General features: G+C 49.7%; 1 long non-coding RNA gene across 1 annotated transcript in view; it reads left to right on the top strand.

Annotated features, from left to right (window-relative positions):
• Positions 1 to 18216, top strand: part of LOC129209639 (uncharacterized) — a 74363-nt gene extending 56147 nt beyond the window's left edge. The window contains exons 2-5 of the long non-coding RNA XR_008578128.1: positions 10894 to 11189; positions 11897 to 12025; positions 15816 to 15893; positions 16833 to 18216. This is a non-coding gene — a long non-coding RNA (uncharacterized LOC129209639). The remainder of the gene's footprint in view (positions 1 to 10893; positions 11190 to 11896; positions 12026 to 15815; positions 15894 to 16832) is intronic.
• Positions 18217 to 22803: the final 4587 nt, after the last annotated feature.

Here is a 22803-nt window from a genome sequence, read left to right as displayed (position 1 = left end):
GCTGCAGTCTGCGGGCAGGCATCCACCACCCCCCACATTTCTCCTTTCTCCTTTCTCTGCCGCATTTCTGCCACTTAAAAGCACGAGCACTGGATGATGGAAACTAGAGTCAGATTTCAAACAGACATTTGGAGCCCGATTCCCAGAGCTGGCAGTGCCAGCGAGGTACGTACCCGTCTCTGGACTACGCCGTGCCTGCTGGGGAGATGCTGGGAGCTCCTCTGGGGTCCGGCCTCCAGCGCGCGTGGCAGCCTCCTGCCCTCATGGATCGTCCCGAGGCTCCTGCAAACGAGACCAGGGCTTCTTCTACCCCGTGCAGCGCCGTCCTTGCTGGGGAAAACGAGATAGCCCCAGGCCAAAGAGACCTGGGCTGCGGACACGTGCACTTCTGCACACAGAGTCCGTGCGCTTCCCGGGAAGCACCAGAAAAGCCGCGCCAGCGGAAGCCCTAAGGGTTTCCTTCATGGCCAGTTATTTTGGCCTTGAGGCTACTCGTTTATTTAATGCGGTCATGTAAGTATAATCATCACCCTCTCTGTGTGAAAACTGATTTGGGAGTGGTTAATAGAGTGTAGTGGTTGAAATATAGCGGTTGATACTGTGCAGGGTTCAAAATGACTTCAGTAGGCACGTGGATAGTTTGGAAAACCTGGCTCTGGACGTGCCCGCCTTTGATCTCGTTGGATTAAAACTTTGCTCTTGATGTAGCAGCCCAAGTTTCCTATGCAAAAGGGATCCGACAGCCGGTCTTGTGCTGCGGGACAGGACTCGCAGGGAAGACGCGAGCAGCCGAGGGGCAGGTCCCATTTCACCGCCAGGAAACAGGCGCTTCGCCAAGGGAAGCAAACTGGGAGCACTGGGGGGCACCGGCTGCAGCGAGTCGCTCGTGCCACGGCGAGGACGAGCCAGGACGGGTTTTGGGGAGGTGGTGGCACGTGTGTGGCATGGTCCTTGCAGCCGTGGGGGTACAGCCGTGAGCACTCCCGAATGCACGGCCCGTCCCTCCCCGGCGCGGGGGCTGCGACCTCTGAAACAGGGTGTCAGCCCTGGCCGTGCCCCGGTGGCAGTCTGTCCTCAGCTGCAGACTGACCTCATAAGAGCCATCGCCCGAACTCCCTGAGCCCTCACAGCAATTCATACAGTAGGTTCATGTTCTGAATTCGGGGAGGAATTACTTTTTTTTGTTAAGCTTGTGCGAAGAAGGTCCTGGTTGATAGAAAGGATTCCTAAATGCGGCTGCAGTGCAGTTCGGTGATAATAATCCCAAAGGTAACCAAACAACGAAGGAAGAAATTCACCGTTCGTCTGCAGAAGGTGAAACCCCACTGATTCTCAAATTGGCTTCGCAATGTCAAAGACGTGCAGCCGTACGCCCCCTTTAAGTTGTGCAACCCCCACATCCGAGCCGAAGACCTCTGCCTCCGGCCAGCCTGGAGCGGTGCCCCGGGAGGGCTGGAACCCCAGCAGAGCCCTGCGACGCTGCCCTGCTCTCTCTCCAGCCCCGCCGGCCTCCCGGGCTGACGAAACGGGGGGTCGTCCCACGGCGGGAAGAGGCGCTGGCCCCGGGGTCCCTGTCACCAGGCGGGTGTCCCCGGGGTGGCAGCGAGAGGGGACCTGTGGGAGGCACGAGTGCCCTCAGCAGCAGTGGGACAGGCTCTCGGCTCGTTTGCAAAGCCTCCTGTAAGATGGGCTTGTAGGTCAATTAGAGATGACCTTGTGGCATAATGGAGAACTGACAAAATGCAGAATTGCTTTTGATATTGGTTGTCTAGACTTTCCATCTGCTTTCAGAAAATAATTAATCTAATAAACAGTATAACTTCACCTTCAGATTATGTGTTTTCCTCTAGTCCCCTGTGTTTATTCCTCCCTGTTTGCAGCGGGTAGCCCCCCCCCCGGGTTGCAGACAGCGGGCAGGGTGCAGATCCTCAGTCCCAACCTCCCCGCTCCAGGGCTTCCCCACACCGCTCCCGTCCCCGAGCAGCCCCAGGAAGGGTCCCCATCCCGGGGGATATCCCGCTCTGTCTGGGCCTGGACGCCGGGCCGTGAGAGGCTGGGAACCGCCAGCTGTGGTGAGCCCTGGGAATTTGTCACCACTGGTCCCGCCGCAGTCTCCCCCTCCCCGTCCTCTCTGGTCCCTTCAGGGCCAGACAGCTCAGGCGTCCGTACAAACACCGCAGAGCGATGATGTGTTCTGCTGACTTCTCCAGAGTGGATCCCTGCGCACCGACAGCCTGCTGCAGCGGCGAGCCGGGGCCTTTCCACAAAGGTGCTGGTGGACGAACGAGGGAGGGCACGAGCCCCGCGTGGTGCACGGATTCGCCCACGGCTTGATGCTTCCGTCCCGATAAAACATTTGCAGCCTGGTGCTCATCTCTTGCATGAATTTATCTTTGTAAAGCACCCTCCAGCAGCTGATTCTGCATGCTTGTTGAAGGTGACATGAAAAATGGAACGTATATTTTGGTGCTGGTCGGGGGAGAAGAGGGAAGGATGGGTCTGAACTCAAAGTTTCCTGCAGAGAGCTGTGTCTGGAGTTATCTTTCATTGATGTCTGCACTTGAAAAGAGCCCTGCTTTCTGATTTCTTCTCTTATTCTGTAGGTTCTGAGGATTTTGGTTTCATTTAGCTCTGCGTTGGCAATGACTTCAGGAGCCTGGAGAGGAGGATGGGTGCGAGGGCAGATCTTTAAACTCTCCGCAGCCGCCGTTTGAGCCGGGCAGCCCGTGTGCTCAGATTGGCCAGACGGACCCGTGCTGGTGCGACACTCCCGTGCGCGGTACAAGATTCGCTGTTTTTCAGGAAAGGGAGCACAAAGTGCTGGACAGTCCCGAGAGCAGAGCGGCAGCCCCTCCGTGCCCCCCCCAAAACGGGCACGAGGAGGGGGGTGAACAGCACGGTGGGGCTGGGCAGCAGCCGGCGTCTCAGCAAGGGCGAATCAGCATCAGCAAGGAAAAAGGAGTTTAAAGATGATAGAAAATAGTCAGCAATGTGAGCGGAAGTTAATCTAAGCCGAACTCACTATTTGTATAAAGCAGTATGTTTACAAGTCCTAGCAATCTTTGCATAGTACTTGCCAGTATTTCTGTTGGTTTAATACTAAACCCAAGCCCTTCTTGACTGTACACAGCAAACAGTAGAGAAGCTGCTGTTTCCCAACACGATTGAGTCTTACTACGTCAAATCCTTAGATTTCAGTTGACAGTGGAAATTAATAGCAAGAATAAAATCTTATAATTGAAATTGAAATGAAACTGAACCTTACAGATTGGATACAAGCTTAAACTTCAGTCTGAGTGTCTAAGGAATCGCTGCGCATTTTTTAATTCTTTGACTCTTCTCCATAAATGTTTTGACATTCTCAGAAATTTATCTTCATTATTAAGGCTGCTAGATCATCACACACTGATGAGTCCAAAGTCAGAATTTTTACTTACCATTTACTCAGAGATAAATTTCCAACTGGAAATCTACACAGTGGGCTTATTTCTGCTATCAGCCGCAGGAGGCAACACTTGGTTTGGCACAGCCGTGCCTGTGCCCTGCCCGGGCGGCCGGGAGCATCCTGAACCCCGCAGGTACTTGGGGAACAGTCCAGGTCCCACCAGGGCCGTTCGTTTCCATTAGCAGTACAAGCAAGCTATTTGGTAAGAATATGGCACTCCTATAGTACCTGTTCTCTGAGGACTACTCCTGCCTAGAAGCCCTGGTCGCTGTTGGTTTTAAAAAAAGATATTTATAGTTTTGGATGATATTGATATTTTAGTTAATAGATTCAAGACCTTCCTTCCCTTTTGCATCTGTTTTTCTTCAACCCTGTTGCATTTCTCTGGTGTATATAATTAAAAGATGGCCTTAAATGTGTCGGAAATGCGAGGCTGTGGAAAGGAGGAGGGGCGCCTTTAATTTTGTGCCTTTGTCCCATGCCCGTGTTACGCGGATGGAGAATACAGCTTGTTACCGGTGCGGTACGTGGTGCTGGCGGGTGAGCTGCGCAGCCGCTGTGCCGGAGCGGTGAGCCGCGGCTCCGAAGGCACGGCACCCAGGGCGAGGGCAGCGGGCGCCAGCGCTGGGATGGGATTTGGCTTCCGAGGGCCTGGACCAGGACCCACTTCGGTGCTCCCGACAAACACTCCTCGGTGATTTACTGGGATCACGCTAAGCCTCTTGCCTTTAGAGAGGAATTAAAGTAATTGTAGGACATAATGGAGGAAAAATCCTTTAGTATTTCCTTCTTTATAATTCATCTTTCTATAATATCCTTTAATTTCCTCTAAGCTCCTTAAGTGCCTGTGAAACTGCAGACTTCAGACCCTTCCTACGCAGTTTTATTATTGAGGTGTGAAATACGTGTCGCTCCCATTCACGTCCTTGTCGTCCCTTTTTGAGCGCCGTGCCGGTGGCGGGGCCGCACCGTTCGGTCTGGCAGGGATTATTTCTGTGTCGTTGCTGGTTGTGAAAGAAGGCACGAGGTACTTTTATTTACTAGTTTCCCTCTTGCATGTCAGCTTAGGGTATTACAGTCACGTATCGACAGAAAAAATGTTTGATAACTTTTACCATACGCTCGTTAACATACAATAAGTGTTTGCTGTACCTTCGCATCACGGCTTTCAGAGCTGGCAGTTTTACTGATCAAACTCTGAACCTGGTGGTTTCTGCCACCCCCGCCTCCCCCCGCGGCACAGCACCCACAGCTAACCAAGCCCGTGCCACGGCGGCGCTGGCCCCCGGGGGGGCTGCCGTCGCGCTCTGGTTCCCGCGCCGCCTGCCCGCAGCGTGCCGAGCAGCGGTTTGGGAGGGCGCCGGGCTCGTCCCAGCTGCCGGCGTGGGAGGTGAAGGGACGTTACGGTTGGGTCCCCTCGGGACGCCCCGCTGTGACCAGCCCCTGCCCTGGTGTGGGGGTGCCAGGACACCCGCTGCTCCAGGAGCCTCCATCTCCCACCATCTGGGTCCTCGCGCAGGTCCTGGCCCATCGGGCAGCATCGCCCCTGACAGGGTGCTCACCGCTGCCGCCGTGCAGGTACAGACCTCAACTCCCCGGCCAGACTGGTACCGCTGTACCCGTGTCCGGCGTGGCTTGCCGTAAGCATCTGCTCGGTGTTCGCCACCTCACTTGATGTCGAGGACCGGCTTCAGGTCACTGAATCTATCACAGCCCTGCGTTAATTTGCTCAAAGCTGGTGAAATGTGTTGTGTAAACCCCACGTAATTCACAGCGCAGACTTTTCTGATCGATTCATGGAAGACGTTTCTGGTTTAGTGTGCGTTGGCGGCGGTGCAGAACCCTGAAGTTTGGTGCTGGACGACTACCAAAGCATTGCTGGGGTGGATCTTCTTCGGAGGTCGATTCTAAATATTCTCCTTCTTGAGGCCGAATGATTTATTGCAGAGCTTCTTGGTGTCTATTGCCACTTTTCAATTTGATAACACCTTACGCTCTGTCCAGTTAAAACACCGGCCTCAATAATATATCATGCTTTTAAATTTGAATGGTGGGAGACAGGTTAAATATCTGTCGACAGATGTGTGGATTATGTCTGTTATGGTCACCTCGTTTGACCTCCTGCAGAACAGAAGCTTTAAAATTAAACCTGAAAATCCTTCCCGAAGCCCTTTTCCTTGTTTAGGAAAAAACCCACAGAACAACAGTTTTATCCAGAACTGTCTCATTTCTTCACAACGTGAAGATTGTTTTGTGTGCTGGGTTGGAGTCCTCCACTATCAGCTTAAGTCACCTCCTGAGCATTTCAGAATCAAATCAATTGCTGATCTTCTCAAATCTTTTACTGCAAGGAGGCTTCCAGATGCAAATTATTCTTGTAGCTCTTCCCTGTGCTGCTTCTACCATTTCAGCACAATTTTGATGTCCTGATGACAGCACGGCGTTCAGTATTTCACCGCAAATCTCACAGTGGAGGTGGATAAAGTTTTGCAACCTGTACTTTTTCTGCTTTGAAAGAATAAAAAGTTAAAAGCAAATTAATGTGCGCCCTGTCAAATTGTCTATCATCAAGTGTGCCATTCACAAATCGAGACAATCTCAGAACTTTTCTTCAGATGATTCTTTCTTTTTTCAAACATGTTGCCTTTAGACATTTCCCATGTTTACACTGCAGAAAGCAGATCCCCTATTATTTTACTTTAGTAGCAATAGTGAATACTTTGTTTCAAGTCAACCTTAAACATTTTTAAAGGTGGTTTTTTTTTTTTTTCATGCAGCTAATTTGATCTTCTGAAAATCAGTTTTTAAGCACTTTTTATTTTTTTATCTTTCTTTCCCTTGATTTGGGAGGTGATTACAAGTCTTTACGTCTAAACCATATATGTTTTTATAAAATGAATATCAGGCAGAGACAAGCTAAAAAATGATTTACCACGATATTGCAGATTAGGTTTTCGAAGTCTGTCAAACCGACGAACAATGCAAACTGGAGTAAAGGAGTTTCAGATTGCACTCGAGTAACTATTTGGTATCTGTGTTTATTAACGCTGCAAATCAGCACAAATTTTCTGAAGAACCAAATTTAGTAGCTTTATTTTTTCATTTGAATAATTACTGCCAATAAATATCTCAATAAGCCGCCATTTAGAAAGCAATTTTCATAAAAAACTGTGCCAGAGCCTCTGCAGGTACCAGCTTCCAGGCACAGCCTGTGCACGGGCTGAACACCCGACCTCCTCTGCCGCGGGCTCCGCGGGTTTCTGCATCAGCCGCTCCCACCGTCGCGACCGCGAAGCGCGGGGCCGGGGTCAGCCCGGGGCTGGGGTCAGCCTGGTGATGGTCCTGCTCAGCAGCGTCCCCGAGCAGCACCGGGACGCAGGAGCTCCTCGCTGTGGATCCCGCACCTCCGGATGGCAGCCGGGCGTGCAGGGAGCCGCCTTGGACGGCACGCATGGAGACAGCGGCACACGGAGACAGCGGCACACACAGAGACAACGGCACGCATGGAGACAGTGGCACGCATGGAGACAACGGCATACGGAAACAACGGCACACTGAAACAACGGCACACATGGAGACAACGGCACACTGAGAGACAACAGCACACATGGAGACAACGGCACACAGAAACAACGGCACACATGGAGACAACAGCACGCACGGAGACAACAGCACGCATGGAGACAACTGCACACATGGAGACAACGGCACACATGGAGACAACGGCACACGGAAACAACGGCACACATGGAGACGATGGCACACATGGAGACAACAGCACGCATGGAGACAACGTCACACGGAAACAATGGCACACATGGAGACAACAGCACGCATGGAGACGATGGCACGCACGGAGACAACTGCACACATGGAAACAACAGCACGCATCCATCGCCATCACTGCCAATGCAGCTGCCCTGGCTGAGAGGGTCAGAAATGGCCCGAGAAAGAAAACAAACCAAAAATAAAGAAATCCCATTTTTGAGGACAACTCTCTGCTGTAGGAAGAAAACAGTCATTTTGGTGCCCTTCAGTTTTTCTGTCATCTCTGCTAAAATATTTGGACATTTCTCATTTTTGAAATGCTTGGACTACAAAAAGCGTGCACTAGGTTCTCCTTTGTTAGTTTAAAAAATAAATAAGAACAGAACATTTTCTTTCTTTCTGACTGATTGCATACCAAATCGCTTTACAGTTGCACCAGAGAAAGCCCATTCCGTTTTTATTTTTTTTTCCTGAGTGAAAGATCTTTATCTCTAGATGCTTCCTAGGAAGGAATTTTCATAACAAGAGTCTATTAAGAGATGCTTACAGACTTCCAGGCCATCTGAGAGGTTACATTAAAAAACCCCACAAAATAAAGCAGAAAATGCTGTGACATCGCACACATTCCAGCTAAAGTGTCCGTTGCTATAGCAAATGAAGGAGCATAACTAGAGACCTCTAACACAGCCTGCTTTGAAAACCTGGGTGGTTTGTTAAGGCTCTTTTGTTCCGAGGCATTCATTTTCTCCATTTCTGCCGCAGTTTGCTAAACTGCTCCCAAATGATTGGAATTTACACTATAGACATGGTGATAGATGTTAGGTATGATCTATAAAACCTTAAAGCAGCGATGAGTAAATCTTGTCATCCTCACTAGCACATTAGTACATTAACGCGATTGTGGAGCAGTTTCAATGGTTTATTTTATTTTATTTTTTTAGATTAAAGATGGATCAAAGCTAGGGGAGAGAAAGGATGGGTTAGCCAAGCTGGGAGCCGTTACATTTCTGGTGTAGGGTCAGGTCTGCCGAGGTTGCGGCTTGCTCCAAGCTTTTACTGGTCTGGAGGCCCCTCCGCGCTGTCTCTTTCCCTGGCGCTGTGAGCACCCTTCCCAAGCGCGCGCGCTTTTTCTGTTGGTGCCTCACGCAGCTTCGCAGCCCACCCCGCTCTAAGCCCCCAGAAGCAGCATGGAGCCCGTGGGCTGCCTGAAGACTGGAGCTCAACCTTCCCAAGGGCTCTGCCCTTTCAGGGGAATCATCTTGTGGCCGGTACGAAGAAAACAGCCCTAGGTTTTGAGTACAAATATAAATACAAGCAAATACGTGGTTTTCAAAAGTAATTGCTATTTACTTTAGCTAGTGCAGGAAATAAATCTGGTCCAACCACTAAAGAGCACATTCTGTTATTGGCTCTGGAAAGCAGCAGCTTGCATGAGCTGAGGATAAGCCAGGGTTAATGGTCACTGGTTGAATTAAAAAAGCAAAAATCAGTAGGCATAGATAAACCCTGAGCTCGCTGTCTGGAAGATACAGAGAATTCCCAATATGAAACACAGTAAATTACTGTAACCCAAACCGCTATAGTTTTGTAGAAAGAAATAAGCTGGTGAGCGCGTATAGAAATGTCTGTTCGGATTCAATTGAGATAACAAACTGTAAAACTGATGTCAAATTAAAACGCAGGGAGCTTCCAACACCACCCGTTAGGAACTCACTGACGTAACGTGACGTGACCAGCCCAGGGCAGGTCCGGCGCCGGGTGACGCAGGGATGTTTGCGGGATGCTTGCAGGATGCCGCCATTGAGAGCACAGAAACCCAATCGAAACTGTGTTTTCTCAGCAGAACTGCAAACCGCAGGGACCTCTGCCCTGCGCCAGCCCTCGGGGTAACCTGCTCTGTCCACAGCCCACGCGCCCTCAGCAGAGACGGCGCCTGTAAGTCACACGTCCTTCTGCGCAGAGCGCCGACGTGACAGGCGTTGCTCTTCTCGTGTCAACAGGTGTGGGAGCGGCGCTCTGTGACGGCGAGGATTTACTGCCCGGACGGAGGAAAGGCCACAGAAGTGATGCCACCGCGACTGCAGTGAAGTCAGAGGCAATTCCCCTGCGTCGCCTCTTAGGACACAAAACCCTTGCTGGGGCCGCGCTCCGTTTGCACCCCTGCTCACGCGGGCTGACGCAGGCGCGCGGGGTGCCGGGCTCCGCCGCTCCCGCACGCGCAGGCAGCAGGCGCAATCGTCTGTGCCGCTGCACCAGCCCTGCGGCGGGAAACCGCACCTGCAATACCGGCCGCAGCCTCAAAAATGCAGTTTGCCCTTAAATTTACTGTGTTTGCTCAGTTGGGTTATCTCTTGGAATGCAAAGATTGCGCCTTGTTCTAAGGCCGAACAGAGCGGCAAAGAAATGCAGCTGTGCCTCTTGCAAGGCTCCATCCCTCCACCCTGAGAAACGCGCCGGATTTCAGCTCTAACATAAGTTTCATTTGGACCCTAAGGGGACACACCGCGTCGCCGAACCCCCGTACCGGAGCTGGGGGCATTTTTCCTGGCTGGGGAAAGACCTTGTCTCCCCGCGGCTGGATTTACGCTGGGGCCGTCAGAGAGTCCGGCTTTGGCAAACAGCTGTGGAGCTCTTGCACCGAAGCAGCTGAGCTAAGGTTGAAGCTGTATTCAACCTTGACATTTTAAGAGAATAAAATAAATATAAAATTACTCACTGTTTCACTATAGCCCGAGCAGAACCTGCACCACTCGTAAAGCCTAAGAATAGCAGTCACCGTGCACGAGGAAAGCTCTTACAAGTTAGTCAATTGGGAAATAAATCTAAAAGTCAAGCTAACCAGCAAAATATTGAATTTGTTTGAAAACGAGCACACTGTAGCGGTCTGTTTCTCCAAGAGGAGGTTGATTATAACTGACATCACGGGGCCTTGCAGCCACAAAATCTCCGGCTTTCAAGGAGTTTGCAATCCTTGTAGCGCTGGACCGCGCCAGCCCTCGTGCCCCCACATCCCGCGAGCCGGGCGAAATCTCTGCTCTTCCCCTCGCAGCTGTGCAGCGAGAGGCACCTATTGTGGTTTCCTCCTCTCGCCTTGCCGTCCTTTACTACAATATTTCCCTTTCAGCTCTTCTGAAAGAGCGGCTCTCTTACTTGAGTGTGTTTTGGTCCATTAAAGAAATAAAGAACTGCATGAAAAAAGGTTTACGTGCTATTGAATCCCAACAGAATTAATGTTAAAGTATGTGTTTATATTAGATTTTTCTTTCTTTCTCTCTTTAGATTGTGACAGATGCATATAACAAAGAAAATGGAGAAACACGTACTGCATCTCTCTGTGTGCATGTATTTTAATAAGGTTTTGAATTCCATTAAATTCAAGCCCCCCCGCCCCGTATCTTGAGCTTCAGTAGAGACTGCGATCAGCTGCTTTTGAAATTATAAATCTAAAAAGTACAGCTGGAGAACAAGCATTTGAAATCTGAAAATATTGTGCCTGTAGGACTAATTATGCTTTTGCAAACTTTATCAAAACATTGCTGTTTATTTAAAGTTAGCAGCACAAGAACGCCATCGTAATGAATGGTGACTATTATGACTCACGCATACAAACATCTCTTTTCTGGAGAAAGGAACAATTAAGGGCTTGTAATGGATTTTGGGTTTTTTAATCTCTCTGCCAGGACAATGCAGAATTAAAGATGCCGTAAGCGTGAAGGATGCTGAAAACCTGTTCCCCAATTTCAGAGGACACCTCTGTTTCCTACGAGGCACACGCTGAGGGTTGACTCACCATGCTGAGTGTACTGCTGACTCTGGAAACGGGATGCTGATGATGCAAACCTGGCAAAGCGATGGAAATAAAAAGCGCGTATCTCGAAAGTTCCCTCTTCTTCAACCCTTCATGGTTCAGCACAGCAGTCCCGTGTAAGGATACCTACATTTGGAGCTAATTTTCTTGCCTACTGAAGATAAAGATGTAAAAAATCCTTTTTCTGACTACTTGTGTGTGTATCTAATCTCAGCAAGAGAAATTAGTCTCAGTTAGATGTCGAGCTCCTATTTAAATATGAATAATCTGGGATTTATTTTCTCTCTTGTCATTTACTTTGGGTTTTTGGGGTGAGATTTCTCTTCTTCCCTTCTTGCTCCCGCCTTCTCATCGTTACACGACCAGGAGTTTTCCCAGGTGTGCGTGCAATCCTAGGATATATCACCCCGGGGTACGGCATGCCTCGGGTGTTCGGAACTCCCCGCTGCCTGCGCCCTCGGTGCCCACGGGCAGAAGGCTCTTCCCCCGCGGCCGCGCAGACGCTTCCACGCTGCCGTTTGACCCCAGGCGGAACGCGGGTGGGAAACGCTGGGGTAGCTGCAGCTGCAGGGTCCGGATCAGCCGCGTCTCCCGCCAGGCTTGTTCCCGTGCCAAGGCTGCATTTGCAAATGGTGTCCGGAAAGCAGAGAAAGAGAAAACAGGCTTTTATTTGTACACTCATGATGTGTATCACATTATGATTTGACATTACTCAGATGGAGGTCGCAAGCTGTGCCCAGCTGAAGTGAGAAAACTGTATTGGCAAATGCTTTAAAAAGCTAAAAGCGATTAAATTAGACACAGAAAATCCTTAGGAGAGGATGTTAATATCTTTATCATTTCCTCACTTAAATGTTTTGTCTCCTCTTACGCAGACACGGTTACAAATTAAAACTATCACAAATTTAACGGCTGGTGGAACCTGTGCTGTGGAAGTTTTTTGACTTAGAAACATCCTTCATCGTGAAGGCTATGCTGTGAGATTACCTCAGCCGGCGTTACGTGTGAGTACGAAAGCCAGCTCTCTGTGGAGGGGCAGGGACGGCTGGGCAGTGATGCAGCCCGGCGAGGAGCGTGGCACACCCCGTCCCACCCAGGAGAGGGCTTGGGGGGCTGCGCCACCCGTACCCAGCCGTGCACGCCGCGCGGCTCCGCAGGCCCCCCGGGCAGGGGGTCGGCCAGGCTGAGTGCATAAAGCCGTGGTGTCCTGATTAATTTATCCCCACGGCACTGCTCAGTCACAGGCATCTTCCCAGAAGAGAAGGTTGTGACAGAACGGGTTAGGCAGATCCTCTCGGAGAAGGAACCATTTATCATTCGACGGCAGTTTGAGGGAAAAGATGAAGTAGCGTGCTTTTTTGGGAGATTTCAAAGGACCAGAGAATTTGCACTGGGAGAAGGCCATGAGCCAGGCGTTTGGCGGAGGGTCAAGGGTGCTGGGTGCTGGTCGTCCATCGTGCCGTGGGCAGAGCGTCGGCAGCAGCGGTTGCTTTCGTTTGTGGCTTGTTCGCTGCCCAGTGCCTGGAGCTGTCTTCCGAGGAGATGATGCAGAACAAGACGATTCATGAGGCATAAAATAGAGCAGTTATTAACAGAATAAGTGCACTAGAAAAAGGCAGTTTGTTTGCACTCCTCCCTGCTCTCTTTTTGAGGGGCACAGAAATGAAATCAGGTCTGAAGCAGTTGCAAGGTGAGCCAAAGGGAAGCCCAGCAAGTCTCCCACAAAGAAATACCGCAACTACAATTGAGGGGTAAGGAGAGGTGGGACTGAGGTGGTTTATGTATGAGGATGGTACAGAAGGGAAGAGCTGTTGCCGTTGGGGCTTGCTGAGGGCTCTGCAGGCTCGGTGTGACCCAGGGATGCTCAGCAAGTGCCACATTGTGCTGGAAATCATCTCGTGTAAAAAAGCCCCTGGTCTGAACTCCAAGGTTAGGAAACGTTGTGCAGGGCAATCTCTTCTGTCCTGTGGATGGCAATAAGTACAGGAATGGAGAATGCAGCAGACAAACTTCCATCAGTGGTCTCTGAGGGAATAAAAAAAAAAAAAGACAAGAAGAAGTGAATCCTGAACGACAAAGCAGCCAGTCACGTGGGGTACCAGGAGAGGTGGCCTTTTCCTGCTGCTGCTAAAATGTCTCACTCTGAAAACCTGATGCTATCAGCCCATTTTGGACACCCTGGGAAGCACAAACTGCAATACATTTGCAAAAGGAAAAGCACATATTGGGGACTGCTAATAGCAAAAGGCTTGATCAAAACACTGATTTCCCTGGCGATGAAGTAGGCGCTCGGGTCTTGGAGAGTAAAGCCAGGTCCTTGTCAGCTCGCTGTGGATTTCAGTGATTCCCTGTAGGATTCATCAGTCTTTGATCTTTCTCCCCTCCATGGCCTTTCTCCCAGCTGTGTGAGCCAGCCGTGCTCCTCACGGATGGGGAAAAATTCCCCGAACCTGGAACTGGTAAATTTGAATGTTTCTTTCCGAGGAACCGATTTCCTGACAAATACATTTTATGGGTATGAAAAAGTCACCTGAGACATGTGCCCCAGAAAATGTGAGATGTTCAACTTGCAGAAAGCTTTTGATCATTAATTCTCACTCTTTTGGAAGTGTCGAACATAGTGCCGCCATTGTCCAAGGGAGTTGTATGCTTCCTTTAATGTGCTAGTATATGGATATTATAAATGTTTACAGTGTAAAATAAATTTACCTCGTAGCTGTCCCGTTTTGCTTTCTCTGGTCAATCCTCTTTAACGTCATCCCTGAGAGACTAACACAATTACCAACGTGCACTTACTTTTGTGGTGAGGTTCAGGTATGCATTTCTCTAGCGGAGAATTCCGTAGGGGTAGGACAGACTGAGCCGTCCTGGCTCATCCTCCTTTTACCATATGACCCCTCGAGGCGGCAGAGCCACGTCGCACGTGCACAGAAAATGTGCCAGCACTACCACGGCCGGGAGCTCTGCTTCCAGCTCATCGTGTAGCTCCTCCAGGAGCTCTGGCTTCGGCAGAGGCGTCCGGTGCCTGGGGAGTCCCCGGGCTGCGTTGGGCAGGGGGTCGGAGCATCGTCCCACCAGCAGCAGGCAAAGCACACTGTCGTGTCGGTGGGCACCCAGCGCCTGGAGTCACATCAGTGTCTTGTCCCTGCAGAAAAGTACCAAACGTTATTTCAAAGGGTTTGCGGACCGGAGGGAAGGGGACGCAGCGACGTTCTTTCTTCTGCTGCTTCACCCGCCCCGGCTCAGTCGCCAAGAGCACATCTCTGGGTTCTGTGCACTAGTTTCTCTCCTCTGGAAGCAGCTGAAGTACTACTCCGGCAGGTGCAATCTTATTCTTAGTCATGTGGACAAAGAGAGTTATTGAAGCCAATTCACCTGGGATCAGTAGATTCAATTTTGTACGTGCATAACTTTGGAATTCAGACACATGCCTGTTGCTGCCAACAAGTGCTGGGTCTTGTAGGAGAGGAGGGAGAGGAGGAAGAAGAGGTCAGATTGCGGTTGGCGAAGCTGATTACATGATACAAGTCTGCCAATACATCCCACGGACAGACGGGAGTCCCGGTATCTTTTTATCTGCACAATTATTTTTGACCACTGAATACACTTAACTCACGCGGGAAGAAGAGTGAGCTATTTGTTAGCATTTGATGCAGTCCTTTCAAACTGCCAAAGTCTGGCATTGCAATTACTACCTTTACACTACGCAGTTGCAGTAATTTACAGTGGAAGTCAGAGACATCTCCAAGTTGAAAGCGGATCTCCTGTCAGGAGGATGTGACAAAGTTTAAGTAGAAAGCTGCTCCCCTCCGCAGGAATTCAGAGATGCATCGCGACAGCTGTAAGGCCGTGTAGGATGCAGGTTTTGGCCTTGTGCTTTCAAACTGATATTCTGATGCTGAATCTAGGCCAGCTTCACTTAAAGTTCTTTTTTTTTTTTTTAATACTGTCTCACTTTTTTAATTATTAAGCTCAACTCTACAATGGTTTGACTCTTTTTGATGTGCAGCAGCTGGTCATGGGCTCTGCAAGCAGGACTGTGTTTGAAAGTCAGGCTAAGGAAAATGCTGGTGGAAAATGGCTAAAACATCAGTTATTTCCCGTAGACAATAAGAGAGCTGCTCTGTACGCAGCGTCGTCCGTGATCGAGTATGCTGCTGCAGCACGCCGTGCGTGAGTTTGGGTTGCACAGTTGGCTGGAGCAATTTGGGAGAGTGGAGCGCTCCGGAGTGATGGGAACATCTTTCAGCCCTTCAGAAGCCCTGGATACAGAGCAGCCGTATGGGAACCTCAATATTTATCCTTCCGGATCTCTATCATAGCCCGTGTGGACAGCACACTGTAAACGTAACCCAGGCAGCTGGAGGAGCAATAAATCAGGAGCGAGCCCAGGAAACCGAGGCTGCAGTGAGGGGTGCGTGATGGACATCTGACCTGTCAGGTGTGGGTGAAGGAGAATATATTTCTCTGTTTATAGATACTAGGGTTTATGATCAAAACTGTATAAAAACAATCTCTTTCATGCATTGCGCTTTGAGGGCTCAGCCTGAGAATATTATTGAACTAGTTCATAAAAACACGACCCGATTCCTACACAGCGATGGCTTTCAGCAACAGTCCCTGAGAGAGGCAGGGCTCCATCCAAAGTCCACTGCAGTGAACGGAAAAACTCCTCTTTATTTCAGCAGGCTTTGGATCGGGTCCGCAGAAAGCAATTTGTGTAGTGAAGTGAGAAATTTGGGATGTCCAGCGTATCAATAACATGAACATTGAGCTCCTCTCTTTTCACTTCAGTTCACAGGATAAATTCCAATCCAAATGCTAAGCAGCCGATCTTCCGCACGTTGCCAAGGCAGATGCAGATACTAAAAGGTACATTTGTAAATGGATCTTTTTAATGCATATCTCTAGTGTGTTATTTTTGTACATTTATTCTTAATTTGGTCGCGGATTCTGGTTTTAGTTACTGTCCTAAGGTGATGCTCTGACTGTACCAACACCTGTTAGACCCCAATTTTAATGTGGTTTGGATGAGAGGAGGGTGGGCACTTTCTACTCCACTGACCCAGTCTCATGTTTGCTGGGGGAAGCCAATGGAGCAACGCAGATTTGTCCCAGTAACTTTATGAAAGGTGCGTGCTTCAGTATGATCCAGGTTCCTTTTTGCCTTTCCATATTTATTTCTCAAGCTCAGCGTCCACGGAGAAAACACTGGGCGCTGATGACTTTTTACAGCAGCAGTGCCCCTTCCTGACGGACGCCGCTGATGACCCTCATGTTCCCGGCACGGCAAAGCGGCGTCTGGCTGCCCGTGATGCAGCTCGGCAGGCTGGGCAGGGTGCGGGCAGAGGCAGTGGCTGAAGCTGAGCACCTTCTTTGAGCCCATCACAAAAACATCAGCGTGTTTTGAGTGGTAGTACTTATACGAGGAGGAGGCGCATGTCTTCTTACTGAGGACATCAGTAGCTTCATGCCTCACGTGTTGTTGGCATGGTTTTCCTGTGAAATGTTGATTGGGTAAAATGGGATTTTGGGCAAAACTGCCAAAGCTTGCATTCAGCATTGCCCTGAAAGAGCAAACAAAGAGGGGATGCTTCTCTCTGCTGCTCTGTTCAGTGCACCATGAAGGTCCATGTCTGGATTCGGGTAAATAAACAGGCAATTAGGCGAGGATTCATACATCAACTTTCCAGAGACCAATCCCTCACAGTCCCTCTGTCCTAAGAGTGAAAGAGAGAAAGAAATTACAAGAAGGTAAGGCAGATTAGCATCTGAAGGTGCATTTTTCTATTTCCTTCTATCCAATACAAGGATGCTCAAGATGGACAACTGCAACTCCTCTGCCTCGCTGGGAGTGGGAGTGAGGCACATGGTCCCACACACCGGGGAGCTGGAGCCTGAGTCTCTGAGAAGGAGCAGCCTTTACCCGATGGCCTCGGTGTCCCACAGCCCCCGCATCGCTCCGCAGCACACGAAGGGTTGAGGGTCTGCTCTGCAGACCTCTGCTTGGATCCAGCGGTCCCATTGCACTGCTGCTTTGCAGGTCTTTCTCCTCGAGCTGAGGGGTCACAAGTCCTCCACTTCTTTGGACCAGTGCAGTGGTCCAAACCCCAGGATGCTGAAGGCCTTTGTCTTGCCAGCCCTGTGCTTCTGCACATGTAAAGTAATTCCTGCCTCTGCAGCGTGTTCTCAGATGTTTGTGAATGCCGATTGCTGGATTTCGTGACTGCCCGACATACGTCACAGTGGGTCCTACTGACGCATACCTACGAAAGCTCACCTGGCTCGTTCCCTGCCAGGTGACACGGGAAGCAGGTAGCTCACAGCCAAACTGCTTCATTTCTTTGCTCAGCGAAGGCAAGGATCAGCTCCAGATGCCCGCCCAACATTCCTGTACAACTGGATTGCTGTCTGCCATCATAAACTCTTTTTAATTTTTTTTTCACAGTTTGTCATAAATTTAGTCTCGCAGAAAAGTCTTGCTCTTGTCATTGCCTTGTAACTTAGTAAAAGGGGTACAGGACAACGTCCCTGATCATATCTGATTGCTGCTGGATAAGTGCTCCGTGAGGCCAAGGAAGTAATGAGAAGAATATAAATATCAGCTTTAGAAAGAGATGTTACTGGACTCCTGTGGCAATTTCCTATGGTAATAAGCATCCAGAAGGATATTAAAAATGTCATTTGTGCTTTAAAAGTAATAATAATTGAAATAGATTCTGGCATCTTTTATAACAACAGAGCCAACAATTATTACTGGGAAAATTTTAAAAGAAAACAAACACATTAAATAATTAGTTAATTGAATTGCCAATATGCTGCTGCTGCTGAAATTAATCTGAAAAATATGAGATTAGCAGCGTGGTTTTGCACAATTATAGTTGGTTGGAGGTAAAATTAAGAGGAGGACTGGGATGCGTTCAGCTGGAAAGCAGACTCCGTCGGCACGGAGCCCGGTCTGCGGCGCGGGGTCCTGTGGGACCCTGGTGCCCGGGGCTGCGACGGGTCCCTGCTGCGGGCACACGGGCCCATGGCCGGCCACGCCGTCTCGGTCAGGGAGCTGAGATCCGGCGTCGTGTCCCGCGCACTTGCCCGACATCGGTTTCTGTGAGCAATGCCCCTTTTGCTCAGCATTGTAAAGTTAATACTCCACAAGCAAGCTGAGCTATAAATTTATTATCATTCCTGTTTTTACAACTCTAGAGGTACAAATTTTAATGTATATGTTGGAAAGAACCCCAGCTCCTTGGATGGGAACAGGCCAAACTCGAGTCAGGAGGCTCCGTTCAGCCAGAAGCCTCTGATCCGAGCCTGGAGATACTTCCCCGGCAGATGATTCACCTGCTTGGAGACACAGTTTATAATGGGACCGAGGCTTTTACCAGAGCTGATAACTCAGAAAAAAGTCCTTTTTTCCCCCAAATAGGCAGGACAGTCAACCTGCCACTGTGCAGGACCGGTGCACGGCGCCTGCAGAGTCCTGGCCGCGTGCGGGGTGAGTGCAGCTCCGAACAAGCGGTGCTGGGAGGGATGGAGGGATGGATGGATGGATGGATGGGTGTTCACAGACCTCTGAGCTGCACTGCCACGAGGACACAGGTGGCAAGGAAGACAACGTTTGTGCAGCCCTCCCTTCCCTAAATCACAATTTCTTAAGCCTTGAGTGTTGTAAATGTTACCCGTGAGAAGGGGAAGATATACGTAAATATCTGTAGCACATTCCTGAGTACTCTGTCACGTCTGGCACAGAAACACACACTTTATAAAATGTGTCGGCGTTTCTCTGAACCTGTTTCATTTAACCATTAGAGCCGCGCACTGTAAGCATCTCCCGTGGAAAGCCTCTTCTCCCACGCCGCGTGGCGATGCAGGCGCAGCCCTCGGTGTGTGCGAGGTCCAGACCCCCCGGTGCGCTGCTCCGGCTGGGCACCGAGGCGGAGCACCGCGGTTTACAAGCGGGCAGCACGCTGGGTGATGCCCGCGGGGTCTGGCTGTTCAGCGCTCACCTAGGAGGGGGGCTGGCTGACACCCGGGTCCTCTTCAGCACGCTGAGCTCCCGGGAAGGGCAGGGCCCTTCTCAAACCCGCTGGTCTCACAGCCCGAAAGCTGCCGTGGTCCTGGTGTGGCAGGATGCCCCAGGTGCCTCAGGAGCTGTCTCGGTGTTATCCATCGCTTGCATCCAGGTGACCGCGGGAGACTGACGGCTTAGAGCTCGTTGCAGACTGCTGCTTGAACAACTGGCTCGTTCCACGCTCAAACCCATCCTTGCCAATGTGACATGCTGCCTCCCCTCCTCCCACCAGCGGGAATTACTTTTTCCTTCAAGTGCTGGTGTGCAGGCTTCCCCGCACCTGAAATACGGCACAGGATCTGCAAAAGCAGCTTTCAGCTTCACGTGCCTTCAAGTTCCTTCTTTCTGCCGTAGCTGGGATGCACACACCACGATGCAGGGCTAGCCATGGTTTTCCCCACTGCATTTCCATTGCCTTCTATAATTTCATCACGCCAGTCACATGTAAAGTTTCATATATATATATATATATATATATACACACACATGCAAAGATTTACATGCATGTTCAGCAGTGTGACAGTGCTGGTTTGCAGGGAGAGCTGGAAATAAGAGGCTCAGCACGTACCTACTTAAAAATACAATATTTTATGATAAAACAAGATTGCTATTATATCCTTTATCAGGCTACATCTCTCACGAGTAGTAAAGCGGTGTGGGGAGTGATGCTGTTGTGAGAAGAAAGTGCAGACTGTGGTCCCTTGATGCCAGGGATGGGGCAGGGGGGGATCCCTGCTCCAGGGGCTCTGCCCTTGCCTTCTCCCCACAGGGGAACGTGGGCACCTATTGCTGTGCTCTTTAGAGACCTCCAGCGACTGAAATGATTTCAATTATCACAATGCACTTAAAGGATATTTTCTTTCTTTAAAGAAAACAAATGCATTGTTTCTTTCAAACCTGAGGAAGATACGTGTGTAATTTGTTTCCATGCTGCAGACAGCGGGAAGCGTAATGTCTGATGAAAACTTGTTTTGGTGTGCTTGTGGGTCTCTGAAATCATCAGTAGGAGCATAGAGACCTGAGAAACTTCTCCGTCATGAAGTACCAGGTAATACCCATTGTGCGTTGTCCTAATTTTAAAAGAAATAAAAATATTTTGAAACTGATCTTGCTTGCCGCAGCCTTGATGACTGCTGCGCTAGTATTATTTGTTCACCTCTCCCCTTTAAGGAAACAGAGACAATTTTTCTGAGTGTTAGCAGTGAAACTTCATCTTGGTTTAAAATTCTGCCCGCGCATCCCTCGGCGCTGGGTGGAGAGGCACTCGGCACGCCTGGCAGAGCACAAGGACTAGCAGAGCAGCAGCGTCCTCAAAGCAGCATCTCCGTTGGGAACCCGTGGAAGGAAGCTCCCAAAACGCCGCGCTCAGAGCAGCCACGGATTAAATGCGGAAGCCCCGGGACTCTCGACAGACATAGCTGTTGGGAGGGCAGAGCTCTGGTTGTACAGCAGCGACCGCAAAAGTGACTTTGCCTACAGCTGGGAAACCTCTGCAAGGCAAATTCCCTGGTCTTATGAGGCAGCCAGATTCTGGAAACTATTGCATTTCAGCTGAATAGTCCAGGTGAATGCAGTCAAAGGGAACGTGACTTTTGCACATCGCCACGCCGTATCCTGCCGGCTTTTTTTCCTGGCTTAAACAAAACACCAACAGCAGAGAGCTTTCCCATGTAGCATTGTGCTCCCAATTGTATTTTTTATTTTTACTCAGCATCAGCAGGTCTGTCTCACAAGAGAGTTTTACCTTTTCCCCTTTCCCCCTGTATGTTTTCACTCTCACCCATTCTCGAGAAACACTCACAAAACCAGCCAGACCTAATCGAAATGGCTTCATTCAGACTGCAATCTCCAGGCATCTGGCCTCGCCGCGTACTACTGCTCTCTCTCTTTCTCTTTGTACAAATTATAAAATACATCAAAAACATTTTCTTGTTGTAAGTCTGAAGACATAACCATTATTTCTGACTGGTGTTCAGAGCAAACAAAATTTCTTTATTACAACTTATCAAGCCATGCCACTTGTCAATTTTATGAGTTTTTAAAATAACATCTAATGTTAACTTGGCAATGAATTTGTCTTAAGATACACTACCCACTCACATTTTATTTCCTCTATTAAAGGAAATGATGTATAAACACGATGGGAAAGCATGGATCAAACTTTTTAGTATCACATCTAATACAAAGAGACCCAAGCACAAGAAGCCAAAGGAAAGGGGAGTGCCGTGCACGTGTTCCTCCGGGCTACAGAAACCGGCAATTATTTTATCTGGATCCAGCTGCACATTAAATGGGAACAAATACCCCATCGGGGAGAGGCTTTATTTTGGTTTCACACTATTTATGGAGAATGGGTATTGCTTGCTGTAAAAAGTATGCTTAGGTCAGATGGTTATGCTTTAGCATTTATTTTCTTTTTGAAGATTTATGATGGCACTGTTCGACCCTGATCCATGGGTGACCTTCATGCATGAACCCAACTTCAGGCGTATGCACAGTCCTATCGATTTGAATTTTAACATTGATTATCGTGGGGTGAGGTGGAAGTCAGTGTGAATAAAAATAATACACAATGTGCCACCGTTGTTCTCAGTAACACAGCAATGGAATTGCAATCACCTCTTGCTAGAAAAAACAGCAGACTCCATTTTTGTGATTAGATATGGATTTTAATCACTCTCGAATATACTGAGGTTCAATGAACTCTATTTTGTTCTTACAAATCCACACAAAAATACATTTTATTTTGCATTTCTAGAGCTGAGGATATCAGTGGTTCAATTTAATTCTCCCCCTTAACAAAAGATTCCTGGAGCGGGAGTAGCATCCACTTCAGACAGCTTTACTCTCGGTAGCTGCGCATGTTGTCGTTCGCAAAACAAGACGCGTTTAACCTCTCACTTCAGCAGAGATTCTTTTCTGACGTGAAGCCTGATGAGCTGCGACACAAACTACGTTACACAGATAACCAAGTGCACTCATGGGTTAGTCCGTGTGGGGAGGATGCTGTGACCCTTCACGACGAGCACAAACGAGCGGAGGAGCGCGGCCCGAGGGGGAGATGAAGTCTCCCGTGGCCGCTGGTGTTACCCAGCAATCCAGAGGAATTCACCTGCTCCAGAGCGCTCTGCAGACACTGATTACCCCGGCAGCCCCTCAGTGAGAGGTGAGTCGTGAGGCCGTGGAGCTCCTGCCCAGGCTGGCTGCGGTGCGAGGACTGCCCCGGCCGTGCCCGCTGTGCCGAGAGCGATGCCGTCAGCGCGGCCGCACGCAGCTCTGCTTCTCCTCACCCTGGGGAAGCGTGCACGGCAAAGCGCTCCTCTCTGCTAACTACCAAAAAACCCAGAACGGGAAGTTTTGGGCTGGGGTGCAGGCAGCCGCCCTGAGGCACCACAGGGGATATCTTGCCCTTGCACAGGTTGTGTGGATGGGTGACGGATGGGTGACGGCGCTGCATCCCTTCCCTTCCTGCCCAGCAGGAATTGTCACTCCTCCCCGGTCCGAGCGAGGAGTCTGTCTGTGCTGGGGCATTGCTGGGGAGCGCTGTGCGTGGAGCTGGGGAGGAAACTCTTGTTTCGAACACTGCTTCAGCCTTGAATCACATCTGCGAGGCTTTCATGCATGAGTGTTTGGAGAAAGTGAATACAAAAGCAGGGTAAACACAGCTGAAGCAAATTCATTAAACATTAAAGCAAATATTTGCAGAGATTT

This window comes from Grus americana, chromosome 8 (genome assembly GCF_028858705.1).
Source record: "Grus americana isolate bGruAme1 chromosome 8, bGruAme1.mat, whole genome shotgun sequence".
NCBI classification, from domain to species: domain Eukaryota; kingdom Metazoa; phylum Chordata; class Aves; order Gruiformes; family Gruidae; genus Grus; species Grus americana.
The sequence above is the reverse complement of the archived record's forward strand: the minus strand, read 5'-3'. Positions and strand labels throughout refer to the sequence as shown.